This window comes from Struthio camelus, chromosome 10 (genome assembly GCF_040807025.1).
Source record: "Struthio camelus isolate bStrCam1 chromosome 10, bStrCam1.hap1, whole genome shotgun sequence".
Taxonomy (NCBI): Eukaryota; Metazoa; Chordata; class Aves; order Struthioniformes; family Struthionidae; genus Struthio; species Struthio camelus.
The window spans coordinates 15833518-15852914 of NC_090951.1; the positions used below are offsets into that span (position 1 = coordinate 15833518).

At 37.1% G+C, this 19397-nt stretch overlaps 1 protein-coding gene across 1 annotated transcript in view; it reads left to right on the forward strand.

The window, feature by feature from the left end:
* LONP2 (lon peptidase 2, peroxisomal) overlaps window positions 1–19397 on the forward strand; it is a 185774-nt gene that overhangs the window by 61984 nt on the left and 104393 nt on the right. The window lies entirely within an intron of this gene.

Genomic DNA, 19397 nt, shown 5'->3' on the forward strand with positions numbered 1-19397 from the left:
TGAAAAATGCCAGGGGATTCAAAGAAAGAAAGAAAAAAAAACAGGAAGAAAGAGCTGTAAAGGCAAAGATACAAGTAATAAAATGAACTCTGAGTTGGAAGTCTTTATGTAATCATTGAGTTGATATTTGCTGTCAGATATTTCAATAAAAAGAAAAGGAACATTTCTTTACTGTTTGTTTAAAAACTTTAGGAAAAAGACCTTTTAACGGTAGTTCTAAATTTTAGATCCCACTTGTTCTCTAGCACATTAACATGTGTTTTCCAATTCTGACCTTGCTACCTTAATTCCTGAAAGGAAGTTAGAAATGTCAGTTTTACAGAATAATTGTTCTACTGATCCAATCAGTAATGGTTGTCTTGCATTTTTCAGAGGTGTTTGCTTCAATGACAATTTCAATTGAGTCAATACATTCTTGTTAATTTAAGGGCAACTAATTTCACTGAACAGAGCAACAGCTGCATTAAGTATTTCAGACCTTCCCCAAAAATAAGGCCTTCTTTCTTGCTTTCAACTAATATTTGTTTGCTGAACTAGCTGATACACTGATGTCTGAACTAGCTGATACTACTCTACTAGTAAAATCTGAAGTTAGATTACTGCATCGATTGAGAAAATAATTTAGCTACAAGTATGACAATAATGCTATAATGTTATATACCCTTTGGAGAGATTTGATTTATTTTTGTAAGAATAAATGAATATGATCTTACAGTTTTCTGCATAATTCTGCTGCCTTTTTGGATAAGGTGAAAATAAGCATCTTCCTAGAAAACGTTCATTGCAGTATTCAAAGAAATAAGCCGTTTATTTATAATGGTAATGATTCAGAGCATTTAAAAAGCCTTCAAAACATTCCTTAGTAAAAACAGCACTTTTTAGATGTACGTGGTTCAGAAGCATATTTACATGGATAATGACTAGGATTGGGCTAGCATTTTGATGCATGTGGTGAATCTGCACCACGTTTATGGGTGAATAATGTGTGTATGCGGTTGGTTTTTGTTCTGGAGTTCAAACTAGTAACTGTTTTCATTAACCAAGTCTGTATGATGTTAGATTTTCTAGCATAAAACTGTTTTATTGATTTCATATTGCAGTGATAGTTAAAAATATTTTAAGTATTGGTCTTCCTTTCCTCCCTCCTCTTTTTTTTTTTCTTTTTTTTTTTTTTTAAAGGAGCCCAGCAACTTTCACCAGCTTTTGCAGTGTTCAGAAATGCAGTTACAAAACTGCACAGGGAAAGGTTTTTAGAAGTCAGTTTTGCTTTGGTGTCGCGGGGCTGAGTATGTCGAGAGAAAGATTCTGTTCCCCTAAGTTCTTATTTACTTTTTATAACTTGTGTTCTTAGAAACAAACAAACAACCTGAGTGGCATGTGTAGCCTCCAGTTAGGAAAGATACCTTTCCAGCTAACACTTGTGTTTCCTAGACCTGTTTGGTTTAAAGTTTAGCCTTTGCATGTGTTCAGTGAAGGGCTTTGTTATGAAATAACTTGCACGTATGTTTCTCTCACCAAAACTCAGTGGGACGTGGGTGTGGAAGGGGTGCAAGATCAGCTTGTCCTTCTGATGAGTGTTAAATATAAATTAGAGGATGTTGCCATTGCCAATTAAGAGCTACATGGAGAGCTCCAATGCTATTTAATATGGTAGGCTGTTGAAAATTCAATTTAATTGCCAATCAGTCTCCGGTAATAGAAGCAATTTTGCAATAGAGGAGCTGGGAATGGTGGTAACAAAGTTGTTTTTTTAAAGTCATTGGTAAATAGACTGAGATGAAAATGAAGGAATCCAGATAACGAACAAATCTTCCTTTGTCCATTGCTTAGTGAGCTACTTTGATAAATTCTCTGAGAATTGTCTCCCTCCCTGTTGCTTTGAGAGGGCTGCTTTGTGTTAACCTAACTTTTTATAATTCGTCTTAAGCTTTTCAGAAATATGGTTATCATTTCCTCCCTGTCAGCTTTTAGTTTATATTGTCTTTGCGGTGGGTATATAAAAAGTAACTGTTAACATTTTCATTGCTTTTGTTCCTCGTTTTCCAGAACACAGGAAATAACTGCTTCTGGACCTGCAGTTGCCACTGCAGGATCCTGTTTCTTGACTGTGATTCGTTCTGTCCCTTCCTTCTGTTCTTCGTATGGGAAATAAGTCTTATTTTCAGGGTACATCTGTCATTCTTCTTTTTGAACAAAGAAGTGAAGAAATGTGTTTCGGGGGTGTGTTGAAACAGCAAAAATTCATTGCAGATGAACACAAAATCCAGTCACGTGTTTGCTTTGCAAACAAACTTGTGTTCCATTTTACCCTTTACAGCTTTCAGATTAATGCAAGTAATGTTTTTGTCTTTCCCTCCAGTAAACAGAATTATATTTAAAAGTGAAGACTGTAATGGGAAGAGGCCATGTTTTCCTTTGTGAGTTGCACATATGCCTAGAATTCTTTCTCCACCAAATTGTTGTCCTTTTATCTGACTGCCTTTTCTCATTTCTGAAGTCGTCTGGCTTTTTCTATGACTTGATTAGATTGCAAGTTCTTCAAAGCATGACCCTTTAATTTCCTGTGTCTTGGACATTTATGTTGCTACATAAAGGCTATACTATGTCTAGCTTCTTTGCTGGAGGACAAGAAGGGAATACAGTCAGAAGATGCAAGAAGCCTCTGGCTTGGGAACTAGCAGGTAAGATGATGGTGATGGAAGGACCACAGTTTACCCATGCAGTCTGTATTCAGAGTCACAGAGGGCCCTTCAGTGTATTACAGTCCATCTAAATGCAAAGATCAGTCTCAGGTTTTTCCCTAGACTCTCTGGAATGTCTGTGCACATGCACAAAGCTAGTTGAAATACCTTTCGATTTCTCTATCCTGTGTAGTGACTGTGGATGAAAAGGGAAACTTCAGCAGTTGTAGTGGTCAGTGTTCCTTAGTTGGTAGTTTTGTGATTCTGCAATTACTCAAGACCATGCTTCATTATTATAAAACAGAATATGAATTCTTAGTTATTGTTTCTTACTGGTCATATTTTTAGTACAGTGATTGAGTTATTGACAAAAAAACAAAAAACCTTGAATCTCAATAGACAGCAGATTTTCTTTAAGGGTTTGCTGTTTATGACAGGAGATGTGCAGTGTTGTTCAAAAAATGCTTAAATATTATACAGAAACATTGAAGAGATTGTTAAGTTCTCAAGAAGCAAACTAGTAATTACTGCCTGATCTCTTTCCCTTACGCCTAGCTTGGCTCCCTTACGCCTGCATGCATCTAATACTTAATGGCTTTATGGGAATTGTGTGAATGCACTTGCAGGCAGAATTTGGTGGACCCTTTATTTATTTCTCATTTCTTCGATATATATTTCATGAATTTTACCAACGATAGTAGCTTTGTTCTGAGAGTATGCTTGTATTTTTATCTCTTGGCTTTGTATTCCTGAAAGACTGGAGAAAGTTGTTAAAGTAGCGTATGTAGTATGTGAATAACCTGATAAATATTATAACCAATAAATATTTATGGTATACTCTAGGAGAATGTCTCTCCAAGATTGTTACTCTTTTGATATGACTAATTTGGGACCTCTATTGGAGAGGGAACTAAGAGTTACATAGAAAGGTAGCTTTAAGCCACTTCTTTGCTCTTCTAATTCTGGAACAACTTCATACCAGTCAAATACTGATGGATGCAGAGACTTTGACTGATTGTTAGTGACTCCAGTTGGCTGTTGCAGATGTTCCGAATTTCTGTTGCTCAGGATTAGTACAGCTTGTATGCCAGGTGAAAGGGGAGCATTAGAGCATTACTCTCCCTTTGTACCAATTGTGGATCTCCTTGTGCGAGGCTGGGACAACCTATGTAAATGGCCCTGGAAAAACTTTTTTTTTTCTTTTATTGTTGCTGTTGCTTGTTGTGATCATAAATCGAGAAAGAAGCAATTTAAGTGGAGTACATTACAATATTTTGATTATTTTTCAGAGATGCAATGTTTTTAAGCTATAAAATAACATCAGGAAAAGTAGAACTACAACTATTTCTCTCTTCAATTCTGTGGATAGATGCTTCTCTGTGCTTCAAAGAGAAATAGAAAAACCCATTCAGCAGTGTTTATGCAGTCTTCAACTGTATGTCCATATTTGATGGTCAGAAGGTTAATGTGTTTGTGGGGAAAAAAAAAAGCATTGTGGAGAATTCAAGGGTTTTTGTTTGTTTATTTTTCTTGTTTTAAAGGGCAAAGCTCTATGCCCTTGGCGGAATTTTCCACAGAGCAGAAAAGTGAGTTTGACAATGTGTTCTACCTGAAACATACAGCATTTCAAAAATCAATCATTTCTACTTTAGAAGGATTCTGTTTTTTCATTCTTTCTACACGATAAAATCTAACTGATCTTTTCTGATTTGTAACGCTGCTTACACGTGCATATTTGTTTTCTCCTACAATTTTTCTAGGCAAATTAACAAATGGGAATTCTATTTGGTGTTATACCATCTCAGCCTCTGAAAAAGCATGGAAACTTGAACACGTGTACAAGCAAATCATGTACTTAGCAGCATAGGCTGTGAATTTTAGTGCAGTCAGGATTCTTTGCTTCATCATGCTTTAAATAAAATCTTGAGGAGCAAGTTGCCTCCTACTTCTCATAGATTAACACCATCCTAAAATATAAAGTTGGAGGAGATCTTATGCTGTTACTGGCTTTTAGACAGCATGTGTATACCCATGCTGTCTCTGACAGGTGCTTAAGTAAGCTGTTTTTTTTAACAATCCAGAATTGGAAGATTTGGACAAGTCATTTAATTGACCAGAGTCCCCATTTGCAGTCATCTCGTTATCTTGAATGTACTTAATAATTTAGTAGAGTACAGCAATACTTGAAATACAGCAATACTTGAAAGAGGGGTTGTTGTATCCCTGTTGGGATCATTCTACTTTCTTCTATAAAGACCTTTGTAATAATCAGGTCATATCCAAATCACTGTAATCCAAGTCGTTCCAAACCACAGGGAGCCGCAGTAAATTTTGCAGTTTCTAACCAGGGTGCATCTTTGGAACCGTGTGTTAATTCTGTCATTCACTCTTCATCCATAACTCCAGACTCATTTTTCTCTCTCTCAGCTGTCCCCTTATTTTTCTATGTATAAATCTACCTGTCTCTGCCTCTGTGTATTCTTCATGCTAAGTAATATCTTGAAAGTGGTCTTCTACTACAAATGAATGCTTGCAGTTTTTCTCCTCCAGCCTTGACTGTTTTAAAATTATCATTTACGGCTTCTGCCAACTCATTAGCTGCACCATAGCCTACCTATCTCCAGCATTGCTATTGTTTCTCTACTCATTTTAGGATACAGTTCAAAATTATACTCTTTGTGATTGTGTTATTCCAGTCTAACTTGCACATTCCTTCCCTGTCTCTTCCTTTCTTTCTATATTTCTCTCTGAGCTTTCTCTTGAGTCTCTCATGGCATCCTCTTTATCTGTGCCTATCATTTGCCAGCAGTATTGCAAAAGGGGAGGTAAGTCTTTATGCACCTCTGTATCACTGTATTTTTCCATCCTTCAATGTCTAATCTGAAAATTAATGCTATAGGATCATGGCTTGATGTTAGGAAGTCCTTAGAATTCAATCTTACGTATTTATTTTGGATCATGCTTCTGTCTTATCCTTTGGACATATAGCAGCTCTGCTCTGCTTCTTTGTAAAACGTTTACTGTTAACCTAGCTGCAAAGGATATGGTGTGGACTGTGATGTTTCATTACTTTGAGATGATTGCTTCAAAAATGATGCACTATGTAGAACTAATTATCACAAACTAGATTCTGCTATACGTTTTTACAGTGAGTAGAGCTTTACTTTACAAATAATCACCTAAGCAGACTTTTAATATAATATGGCATGGTGTACAGACTAAGGGCAACACTGTCAGAAATCAGTTGTAAAGCTCAAGAGATTTAGTTTGGCTACTCCTAATAGCAAAGCATCTAATTTTTAAATACAATTCTCTGATAGCATTTTTGTATTATATTTTCAATATTATATTGGTTTTCAACAATAGATTGTTAAATTTCATGCAAAAATGTAAGCAGCTATGTGTTAGATAAATGATTTTTCTGTGGTTAGGGTTGACTGGGGAGGAAAGTCTGGGGGGATTTGAATTTGCTTGGTGTGATTAAAAACAGTAACCAGGCAATTCCTTTGACATCAGTGAGGTGGGATACATCATTTAAAACTAACCTCAGGCTGTTACTTATTGCAGCTTTTCAGTAGAAAAAGGAAGGTTAGGGGAAACAGCTCCTGTAAATTGCATGGCTCTTTACGCAGTTTTTACCTTCTCCAAACGATCCCCTTGCTGCTGCCTATGGCTAGGTAGCTTCCTGAGATGTGCCCTGACTTTATGGAGATCAAAATAATTTTAAAAGGAAAAAATAATTTTAACAAGAGATCTGCCTCATGGAATGTTACTTAGCTTAAGCTAAAATTAGCATTTCTGAGTGCAGAAGAGTTGGCCTTTCCCAGGACTCGGCAGGAGCATTTTGAGTTGTCCCATCATATAAATTAATTCATTTGGAATTCACTGTGCTTCACTGAGATAACGGTGATCATGATAAATTAACCTCGTAATAATGTTGGAGGACTTAAAGATTCTCAGATCCTTCCAAAACATGGGCTAAGATTTATAGAGACAGAAGCTCTGTAACCAAAATTCAACTGCTGACCATAAGAATTTTATATATATTCTCCTGCCTAAGGGTAATAAGCATGAGTTTGTGTGTCTGTTTGTGTGTTCTTGGCAAGATAAGTGTAAAACACCTTTGTCCTTCTTTGCCTGACCTTTTCTTTTGCCAGTGGAGCACAAGAAAGCCATCTTTTATATGCTTTCTGGAATGCTACAGAGGCAGTGTAACTGAAGAACTGGAATCACATGTAATGGATATAAAATGCCTGCAGCCCTAAACATTTCCTATTTCATACAGTTTGCACAATTTTGATCATTTGATCAAAAGAGCGGAGAGTAAAGGATTTACAAAATTGTAGATTTTCTGAATCTTATGTGTTCAAATATTAATTTGTTACAGTGTTGAAATTGGAAGGCTTTCTATTAGTATATATTTTTAAATCTGAAAATCTCAACCATCTAGAGTTGGATGAAATTACTTACCCTAGGTCTATTAATGGCATCACTGTATAAAACCGGAGATGTCTCCTGCATCTCAGCTATATGCTCTCTTCCATGCTTTTCTTGTGTATCATCATATACTTAAAGGCGAATGTTGGAACATCTTAAGTTAGAGTCAGCAGTTACAGATGACTTTCAGTGAGAATTATAGGCTCTTTTCCTTATTTTTTACATGAGCTTTTTTAGAGGCCCTAATAAATTATCCAATAAGCTCATTGCTATTCCGTTTTCTTCATCTTGCACTTGGGATGCAGCACCCTTTTACCCCCTGCCCCCCCCCCCCAAAAAAAAAAAAAAAAAAAGAGAGAAAACTCGTAAACCACAGGTCAGAGTACCTGGTGAATGGGAAATACAGACCATTTCAGTGAAGTCACTAAAATGGATGAGGTTGGTCATGACAAAATCTCTCCGTTGTATTGTTTTTATCTCTCCGTTGATTGTTTTGCATAAGGGGAGCCTGGGACAAGACAAATTGTTCTGTTGAAAATTGAGTAGAATACTTGAAAGGGGAGCGTTGTGTATTATGTCATAAAACTGCTTCAGATAAGGCAGGTACAGGTGCTGGGTGGGGGGCAGTGGGAAAATTTGCAAGGAGGTCATCCTTCCAGAGTTTTTGTATCAAAAGCTCCAAAGCTCCTTCTAGAGGTTTTCCTCCCCCAGTGGAGTGGAGCTACCCCTTCAATATCATGAAGAGGAAGGGAATAAAATAATAGATCTACCTGCCTCCGCAGCCGTATGGTTCCTATTCCCATAGGGTCAGCAACTTCATTCAAATGTTAGCAAGGCATGTTATACCTCTGTTGCATATCAGATAGTTGTTCAGGTGTTATCACTTCTAAATTCATTTTAGAAGCTTAAAATGAGACAAAAATGTAGTAACAATGTATCCGAAAACTATTTGCTTTAGTTTTAGGTGAAGTCCTGGATTAAATGCATGGGAGAGGGTTTGTGCCACAGCTCATTCTCTTGCAGCAGAAGCCATGGGGAAAGAGGGATGCTTGTGGGGTGATTTAAAGACAAATGTGGACAAAGAAATTAGTTGAAGAGAAGCAGTAGCAGTGGTCTAGCTTCTGCCTTCAGTGAGGCATTCTCATGCACCTCTGACAGACAACGCTACCTTAGCAGTGAATTAGCAGGCCATTGAATCGCTTTCCTTCGGGTAGGTTGTGCAGAGACGGTATAGGTGTATTATGCTACTGCTGCTCCCAGGAGATGATCCAGGAACGTGTTCCAGATCTCTATATATGGATAGTTCTTAGCTGAAAGAATAGTTCTTTGCAGGCTGCAGGAAGCTGGTATGACAGTATCTTTTGGACTTTCCTAGTTTGCTCAGAGATTACGGTGGGCTAGAAACCAGCAGAAGGCCTGAAACGGCTGCCTGACAATTTTGAAGCTTTTTGCCTGATAAGGATTTGTTGCTATGTAACTTCCTGAGACAATGTGGATGGAGAAACATAGCAGTTATACAGGTGAATTTAAGCTGGTTGAAGCTGTAGTCAGAAAACGCGCTAGGACTGGCTTCCAGTAACAAATACTCTAGACATTTAATATCAACCATACTTCCAACTTTACAGGATTTGATTATGACTTTTTAATCTAAAGTTGTGTCTGTGCAACTGGGTTCCCGGTGTATTAGAGCCCGTAGAACCTCTAATGGAGTCATCGTCTCAGCAAAGCTGCAACTTATACTGATACAGTGAAACAGATCCGTGGAAGTTCCCTTGCACTAATACGTACACCTATGAGCATTAGGGGCTTGGGCTAGCACAGCTACTCCATGGAGGAAAATGTCTAGTTGACACGATATAGATTTGTGATGGCTTAGTTAAGATTAGGAGAGGGAAGGGAAGGGTTTTTTTTGATTTTACTGTTCCTTTTGAGGCTCTAGCCAGTGTCTTGGATGCTAATCCCAGAGCACTTGGTTGACATCTTACAGCTGACTATATAGATGTACAATTACTATAACTATACAGTTTTGGTAGAATATAGTTCTCTGACATAGCATTACTATTTGCATGCCCAGGCTTCTCCATTTTTGAAGCTGTTGTGCGTTTCAAGTGAATAAATTGGGTTTGGTGTGTTCTGCCCTGTGCTCTGCTCATTTCTGTAAAGTAGTAAAGATGCAGGTTTCCATACAAAAAGAGTTACACTGTGTCTTATTTAGTACTCCCCCTGTTACGGCTACTTTTGCTTTCTGCTGATGTTAGACTGGTTACAATCACTTTGACATTTTCTTCTCCTAATCCCAAAACGCAGTCCTAAAATAAACTGGTGACATTCATAAGCTCTCCTGGAGCCAACAAAGCGTAACGTGGCTTCAGATTGAGTAACAGTGGGCAGAGCTGTTATATTTACAACTCTGTCTGGAGCACTGCAGCGGGGTAACGTTTAGAAAATATACAAAGCATGTGAATTTTAACTCCCATGAAAATGCAAGGTGAGGCAGTAGCAAAACTACTGAAAAAGCTTTTAGGTAAAAATAGTTTGGTTGCTAAATAGCAAGCTGATTTTGGGCCACCTACTTCACCTCTCTGTATTTTGTTTTGCTTCCTACCCTTTATCTCTCTCTGTTTTAGACTATAGCTTCCTGAGCAAGAGCAGTCCCTTTATAATGCCCAGCCCTCCACAGTGCTGCCTCAGCCAAGATCTAGGTTGTTCCATTTCACACAAATCGGAGCAGGTTTTGGGGAGCTGGCGCAGGCTAGAGATGATTCGGGGTTGTGAAGTTCAGATCTGGATTCAGAACTCTACTAGCCAAATATTGAAAGACTTTTCTAATTTTATGATATTTTATTTTGTTTCCACACACTGTGTACACAGTAAGGTGTAATCTGAATTTTAAAGAACATACACTGTAAATGCAGAGCCTGTGAAATTCTTATTTACATCTTAGTTCATATACCTGATATTCTGTGCATCCCAGTTTGGGACCCAGGTTAGGGTATGGCCTGTAATTTGAAACTGTAATGGTGGAACTTAGAGCTATATATTCAAACAGGAGGAGAGTCTCCCAGTGAAACACAGAGATATTATGGGTGAGGGTAAACAAAAAGAAAATAGCATCTCATGGTTCCATGGTAGTTCCACCTTAACTGTATCTGCTCTCTTTTAGGAAAAATATTTTTTTTTGTTTATGGAGGGTTAAGTGCTTTCTCTGGTGTGAATATTGGGAGAGATGATTTGCTCTCAGTGCCAAATCTGGAGCTTGATTTTCAGATGTGTATGCTGATAATTGCATGTGGAAAAATCACTTATGTAGCACTTTACTGTATAATTTGTCTGAGAGAAGTGTGTGAAGTTTCATCTTCAAAAGAGAATTAATTCTTGTTTTTTCATGTCAGGAAGACGGTAAGAGACATTTGTTTGATTCTTTTTGAATTGCGTGGGATTTTTGGTTTGTTTTTTTAACCTCAGAGCAAAATGTTGCATTACCAACTCTCTCTGCCAATTATTTATTCTGTCTTTTTTGCGTAAATTCCTCAAACTTTTTGGTTAAGCAAGGGAATTTTTTTTTTTTTTAATGTGTACTAGATTTCTAACAGGGAGCATTTTGTGATGACAGAATGAAAAAACTGGAACCACATTGTACTTTAGACTACTTATTGTTGATCAAATAATTTGTTGATAATATTGTTGATCAAATAATTTTTTAATACATAAATAGCCTCAGTGCACATAAAATTGCTAATTCCTTTAAAATCTGGAAAATGAATTTAAAAGTAAAGCTTTTCAGCATATTTTTAAATGATGTAAAACAAATAAGTGAGAAAGTGTTAGAGCAAAATCAGGTTTCATGTCATCATTCATAGCCTCTCATGAAACGTTTGCCACATCTCAGACTGAGAGAGTCTTTTTGCCATTTTCACTAATGGAAACAACTATCTTCATGCTAAACTTGAGGTAAAAGGAAACTGTCTCGCTCAGGAAATAGTGGAGTAGAAAATAAATACTGATACTATTCATTTATGTCATGAAATAGTCACTGATTTTTCTTTTTCATAGTTCCGAATGTTCCATTTCCTCTAACCAGAGCAGCACCTAGTGGCTGAAAAAATAGAAAACATTCTCTGGAAATAGAGCAATCTACTGGGAATTTGCTTGGGGGCGGAGAGTGGGAATGGGGAGGAGAGGAACTTTGTGATCACATGTGGAATAATTCTGTAGCAAGGACTGTAGGATTACTATGGCTCAGTTAAGTGCTACAGTAATTTGCATAATGTTTTCTGCTGAGATCCTACATGTTTTGGATTGCAAACACCCAAATAAGTCATATAGAATCTTCAGCTCTAAGAAGCTACAAAACATAATTGGACAAAGCCAATGGATCTGATAAGCACTTTGATTTCATGGATATAAAAATAAAGTTGCAGGTGCTTCTGCATATTTTTTTAGGATTTATATCTGTTCTATGTAAAAACATTAGGCTGAAAAGAGGTGCTTAAATATTAAATAATAATTAAGGTCTGTATACTGTCTTTGACCTTGGTGAAATATAAGGAGCAGTTGTGTTTATAGTTTGAAACCAGTATTCACTTCAATCATGGAATACTTTCCTTTTCCCATTCAGTTGAGGTGACATTAAAGTTTAATTGCTTGTCCATCTATTTAGATGCTATGTTTGTTTATATTAAAAAGAAACATTTTGCAAATTCTTAGGCATCAGTTCTGCGCTGAGGTGTAGTCACCATGTATCTTCCACAGACTGAATTTAGGCAGATGCAGTGGGGGAGGAGTTAGAAAACATCACGCATACCCTATTCCTGTATTTGCTGTGTTTATCTCATACAGTACAGCCTTACATGCTTGAGGTTGTAGACAGCTCCATAGATTTTAGTGAAACAACTTAGCAGAGTGAAGGGCCTGCAAGACCATTTTAATCTGTTTTACCTTGGAAGCTTCTAACATTTTAGCAAGCGGAGGGCTAAGAATAGATTTTTCCAAAGAGCTCAGAAAAATAATTAACTATGTTTAGAAGCCTGACATTGAGCATTGCAATGGGAGTTGCTCGGTGCTGAGTTAGTTGTGAAAATTTACCTTCTTCAAATGTTAAAAAGGGAACTGAGGATTCTTTTTTTTTTTTTTTTTCCCTCTCTCTTTCAATTGATTCCAGTTGTGTATATGCAAACATAGATGTCAGTGGTTTTGAAAATCTGGCTATATGTGGAAAAACTAGAGTCAAGAGAGTTTTGGGGGTGCTGACATTCCTGTTTGAAATTAATTTGCTGGTGAAATGTAGTTGAGTATAAGGAAAAATTGAATGTACCCATATTAATTTCCTTCAGCCAACTGTGATTTGTTAAGGGCTCCGTGACGCTGATTCTTTGATTCTGAAGGTTTACCCAGTTATCTTTCTGCATAGTGTAAAGCAGTAACCTGTTATTTCGAATTCTTTTTGAGGATTTTTGAATAGGGGAACTATAACTCTTGGGTCTGCAGTTAATAGACACTGAAGATGTTCACATTTATTCAAATAGAACTAAACACCAAGATGCATAATTTTCAGGCCGATTAGTCCAGTCAAGTGAAGTTAGTGAATTAAAGACCGTCTTTAAATGGTGGAAGAATTGAGTATTTATGGAAAAAAAAACAAAAAATTTTCACTATTCCAACCCTGGGCGTCATTGTAGAACAAACAATACTGATTGCAGACTTAAGAAGGTGCTAAACAGCAGTAAAGTTTTACATACATAGACTCTGGGAGAAAACATGAATAACGCAACAGGCCCGCACTGTAAAATGACTGGAGCAGATCTTCTTAAGGACCAGTGGCCAGCTGGCTTTGTATTGCTGTCTGTTCTAGCTGAAGAGAGGTCTGGTGATCTCTGTAAAGCCCAAGAACGTGGAGTAGAAGTGGTTGTCGCTTTCAGTTGTAAGCAGAAGGAAACTGAAGAATAGCATCTCCTTTCTAGAGCTCTAGGCGAGCCTTGCAAGTGCAGAGTGGCTGTGTTAGCTGTTTCGTCATGAGAAGTTGCCTGAAATGTAGCTTTGGGGAGTCTCGGCCTGCAGGAATTGCGTAAGGAGGCAGACACGTGGAGAGTGATGATTCACAAGGGAGCAGAGGACTAAGGATTTTCCCCCTAAGTGTTAGAATCAGTTAAGCAGTGGAGTGGGAATTCATTTGATATGTTGTAGAGTGAGCAACAGACCAAAGCCATGACAACGGTACTACTGGATGTGTGAAAATACTTATTGTTTTACTGGGAACACCAAACCAGAAGAGAAGCAAGTTTGTAGACAACTGGTCTCATAACACTCTTTGGTCTGTGATTGTTCTCCAGTTCTTGTGGAATAACTGAAGGTAGTCCCTTGGGGATACCTTCCCTTCTCGTCACTGCAGTTCTCTTTGAAAGACCCCTTAGCCAGTAGTATTCTTTATTCCTGCTAAGAGTGTTAACTACAACACTGCATCTTTCTTTTTTGCATCAGCTTTCAAAGTTGTGAAAAAGTAAAACAAGGCGTTCCTTTTCTTGACAGCAGGTGTTCTTCATGTTCTTCTTGGATAGCAAGGAGGCAAACAATGGGACTAGTGCAAAGTTCTCTCCGGAGCTTTCAATATTCTGAATATTTGCAGCTTGAAGTTAAGTAAATCTGGTCTGTTGTGCTGTTTGTCAAGTTCTAGACATGCAGAAACTAAGGCAGAGAACTGACTTGATTATTGTTACATAAGCTGACAGTGAAATCCATCTATTAATGTAAGTGGGACTCAAATCTGTAAATGGCAAACGCTGTCAGTCAGTAATATTTTTACATAGTGTCTGCGTGTGGTCTGGTCACACCACTTGGCATACGTACAAGAGGTTTCTAGTATTTCTGTTCACCTTTTGGGGGGCTGATTTGTGTTTGAGGAATGATCTTTCCCTATCATAGCTGTTAATGGATTGATAAAGTTAATGTATAACTTACGTGTAACATATCTTTCAGATGATTAGTATGAGAATTACCAAAAATAAAACTACAGTGTTAGTGAAGGGTATTAAAACAATATTACTGGCTTTTGAAATCTCACAGAACTATGTACATCTAAAAAGACTACTTCCACAGCCTTATAATAGTCCAGAGACAAATTTAGAAAAACAGACAGCTTAAATAAAAAAGCATGATTCTTTGTCCAGTCTCTATCCCATGCGTACCACCTCCTTGCAGCTTCCAGCAACTGTGATTTGCTTGTACAGTATCTGTACCAACTACAACTGGTGCAGTCCTGATGAATATATGAATCATTTGCTGTTTCCTGGAGATGGTTATACTGTGCACACTGCCCCCCAGCCATGCCCACAGGGAAAAGCCATGCTCCATTTTGGACTGCAGAACTAAATGTCAGGAGATTTCAGATTTTCAGCGTAGAGGGCCCCCCCGATCTGAAGCAGGCTGTTCCAGCTACATCTGCTTAGGCTCAGAACTTGAAAAGGGGCTGAATAGCCCTGAGGGAGGATAAGTAATAGGCAGAAGAGAAGTAATAATGGTTCTTTTTATGTGGCGTTTACAGACTGCACAGCTGCATGAAAGGAATAGAGTTGAAGGCTTTGCTAGTCTGTGTTTGTCAGTTTGGTGGAACAAATGTCCTGTAAATGAATCAGAAATCACAGAGAGCCTTTGCTAAACCTGGGCCTCCTGTAAGCTCACTTGTAGCTGTTCAGATCCTGATTATTATCTATCTTTTGATATGACGCTGATGGGGACTTGGCTAACAATTCATGCATCCCTACCGTAAGGGAAACAGGACAAATATTGGCACTTGGAAGCATTAAATGGATTTGAAACAAGCAGTAGTGAATTCTGATTTGATTAAACAAATGCTTAAATAATGCCTACTAAATAGTTAAACAAATTATTTAGGTAACTTATGATATATAATTTTGATCCTGTGTAATTCGTGCAGTTTAAGGAAAATACTATATATCGGATTATGACCAGGACTGCAGTGCTATAGTAACATCTTTCAGTGTGATTAAATTGTGAAATTATGTGCAATGTTAATTTGGAATTTGGTATGAAGCTTCAGATATTTGCAATGATCAGATTTCTTTCTCAACTAAATTCATATGTCTTTACAAAGAGAACAAGAAAAAAAGTGTGCATGGGATGGTGTGGGTGAAGCAGACTGCTGTCCATACCACTCCTGTTGCTGTAATTTTTCTGCTACAGATGGTGTATATGGTGGTTATAGAAAAGAGCTTGCTCAAAATCTGTTTGAGGTCTGCAGAATCAGAAATGCAAAATGCAGTTGTAAGAGGGAAAAGTTCTTGGTCCCCTCTGGACTTTAATCAAATAAACTGTAGTGATCCTGCTTATTAGCCTAATTCAAAATGTGTTGGGTGTCAGAACTCTGGAAGGGGCAGAGGAAGAGAAACACGGGTGTTTGCTGACAGCAGCGAATGCACAGTACGATGAACAGGGTTCTGCTTAAGGTTGTTACTGCTTCCTATGCACGGTAGATCTTCTGTAGGAAACATAAAGTTGCTTCTACGTGAAACAATTGATGATAGTTATGAACTCTCATATGGTGACCATTAAATAAAATTGTCTTTACTGAAACTGGGTTAGAGGATGGAGACTAAAGCTGTATTTCCAAGGAACAGGAAGCAAGCCAGCCTATGTGCACTTCAGCTGGTTGGAAGTGTGTAAGGCCTGATAGCAACTGAGAGGTGAGCTTAGGGAGCAAGTAAAGAGAAGTGATAATGAAAAAACAGTTTTGCTTATTGGCTGTTTGGACTGATATATGGAAAAATGACTTGCTGATTTTTGGCAAATTTACTCTAGGGAACACTTACCTTTTTATTTAGATATTAGCAAAACTTTTCAAGTGAAAAAGTGTAAAAAGCATTAGTTATGTTTTTGAGGTCATTTGTCATAAGAAGCTATTGATAATTTGAACTTAGCTATTGGCTCTTTATGGACAAACATCTTGTAGTTAGTCGTGCAGATGACATCACCGCAATGACATGCATTACACTCATGCTGAACTGAATACCTTGCAGATTCTTTTGGGCCCCAAAACTGAGTTAATCGGAGGAAGTGGCTGGCCTACACAGAGATCTGAGGTTGTGTTTTTGCTGTTTGGATTAGTATTTTTCTGTATATTGCTTATTATAGAATAGTTCTCTTTAATTTCTCTGTTTAAGTGTACTAGTCTTCTATAACATGTTAAAACCTGATACCTCTACATGATTTAAATTTAGTTTTGAGGGATAATCCCTTTTGTGATTCCTAGCTCTTCTTTAATAAAAATCTACAGTGGGTTTCTTTTTTGTCTAGCTGCCTATATTTTAAGATTTACTGGAAAGATGAGACATTAAAGTCTGTGGCTGAGTTGCAACTCATGAATTAGTGAAGATGTTTAGGCCTGTTTGACTGTATATAAAGAGAATTCTGCTTTGCACTAATCACATTTTTAAATAGAGAAGGCACTTTCTGGTCTAATCAATAACTTTTATCTCTGTATTTTGTAGAAGGAAGAGAGATAAGTGACTTGATCAAAATTGGAGTGTCATTAAGAACAGAAGCTATAATTCTGGCTCCTAAATTTATCTACCAGACCATGCTTTCCTTTTCATGGCTAACATACGCTATCTTTTACATTATGGCTTGATTTTCACGTTAGTGTTTTAGTATACTGGAAACAGTTGAATCATGTTTAATATAGGTCTGATCAGTCCTTTCTTGCTCCTTAGCTGTGATGAAAAACGTCTTAAAAACTACTGTGGTGGAAAACTGTAAATTTAGGGTAATCATTAACTTTATGAGAAATTTTAGAAATGACTTCTGTTGATCAGCTAATTTAGAGTAACAAAGGCATTTATACTTTTATTTAAAACTTTCTGCTTTGCATTTGCTAGTACTCTTGCTTTTTATCTGGAATTTTTGTCAAAAAGTAATTTTAAAAAATCACAGAACAGATAAAGGTATGTAAAAGGCTTGTCTGACAAGATATGTTTAAAATGCAGAGCATACAGAAATACTGCATGGACTTTGTCAGTGGATTACATGCACTAATATATTTGCTGGCAATTTCTGCATCAGTGAGCAGAAACAAAAAGACTGCCCATGTTATCACAATGCCGAATAGTTTTTCTATGACTAATGTAAAACACGTTATATGTCAATACATGACTCATTTAAAAAAAGCCTTTTAAATCGTGTACTGTATTTTCTTCACTGTGAACAGTTGAATGATGAAACACTGCTCCTTAGAAAACATCTGTGTTTTTCTTTTAATTATGTCTAAGCTTTATAGCAACACATAATTGGAGACATAATTTTGCAGGCTGCATTGTTTTGGGGTTAATTTATAACCCCAAATTAATTTATATGAGTGCTTGGCTACCTTACAGCTTCTGCAGATTGGGTAGTTGGACAATTAGATGCTGTAAAGTATGCCTGCAGTTATCTGTTGCCAGAAAAACAAAGTGCAAAGTTGATACCAGTGTTCAGGTTCTTTCCAAATTCAGGGATAGAATATTAGCATGAGATTTTTACATGTATAGATGAAAGCAATGTGGAATATTAGTTGTGTAGGCTTTTGAAATAGCTTGCTCTACCAGCAGTAGTGAGGATATGAGGAACAATGAAATCTGTGAGGTTACGATCCTGCAGCAACGTAAACTGATCCAACTTGGTTAGCTTGGTCCCATCCTGTGCCCTGGCTGCGACATTTGTAAAGCCAGGACGTGAGGGAGTTTAAGGATCTGAACTAGCCTACAAAACCCTACAAAAAAATGTCCAATTTTCTACCAACTTGGCAAACTCGCACAGTTCCCCAGGACATCAAATGACTGCTAGAGCTGGGTGGAAGGGGAGTGCTACAGCACACCTGTGGTTAGGGAAAGGACAGGTCTGTATCAGCCCTAACTTCATGCTAACAAATCTGAGTGTCTTTTAGAAATCAGAAACTGTCCTTTTTTTAATTGCAGTACAGTTATTTGGAATGTGCATTGTGTTGTGAACTAAGAAAATATTTAACTTGCTACTTTTTGTCATTAGAGATCCCAAATGATCTTACGTACTGCAAAGACGTGTTTTCATCCATTTTTGGAGTACTATCATATATAGAACAAAACTGAAGAATATTTAGCACTATGCAATAATGAGGGAGATATGCTGTCACTGTTACAGGCGTAGTTGTCTTTAAAAGTATGCAAATTTTATTTTAATTGTATCAAATAACCATATGGTAGTTGCATTCCACTTTAGCAATTAATAGAATCAATCAGAATCCAATTTTGGCTGTAAAAACCATTTTTCAGATAACAGCCCATTAGTTTTGAGAGCATTTTTGAGCAATGTTAGTTTATGCTGGGTTTTTTTCCCCCTCAGGCTTTAAAATATCTTCAAAGTATGTAACTGAAAAAATAGTACTGCAGCTCTGAGAAGTGTCTTAATAAATATGAAAAAATGTAAGTGGTAAGAATTGGAAGATGTTTTTCTTATTTCTAGAGAGGGGAAAATATAGTAATAAATATGTGGATCTAAATGTCTGTGCATCTGCATGTAAAACTATTGCATAGTCTCTGATTTTTTGTATCAGGAGAATTGAAATGTCCTTGCAGGAGAATGAGTGCTGATACTTAAGGCCCTGAAAGAAATATCAGAGAAATGCTTACAATGCGGAAAGACAAATTTGGTGAAGCTACGTAGGAAGATGCATTTTTAAACGTACTTCATCCATAAACAGCAAGGGAGAATAAATTGAAAAGTGTACTCTAGAGTGTATAGACGTCTTATTTTTTTCTAGTTGGTAATGATTAATAAGTCATGTGTGACAAATAGTTTGATTATCTTTACGAAGCATTATATTACACTATATTTAATTTTTTGGATCAACAAACCTACTGCATTTTGAAAAGAACTTGAAAGTTTAAATCTTCGCATAATAAAGAAATACCAAAAGCTTCCAACCTTTTCACTTAGTTTTATTTGAAACCCTTGGAAATTGTCCTGAACGCTCTTGCCTTTTGATATTTTGTTTGTTTTCAGAGGCAGGTACTATATTGAACTCTTTTGGATGATAGAACATCCTAGTGCCAAAGAATGTCACTTTTCCTTGGGCTACTATAAGCCACATGCTAATGTGGAGTTCCAAATGTCACAACTTCTATGATATAAGCAATTCAGCAAGCATTAATAATAGCTAATTCGTGGTCTTTTTTAGCTAATGTGGCTGATAAGCTTATTCTGCTATATGACTGTCAGCTATATCACAATGTTAATGGATCTTTCTGGGTCTTAAGG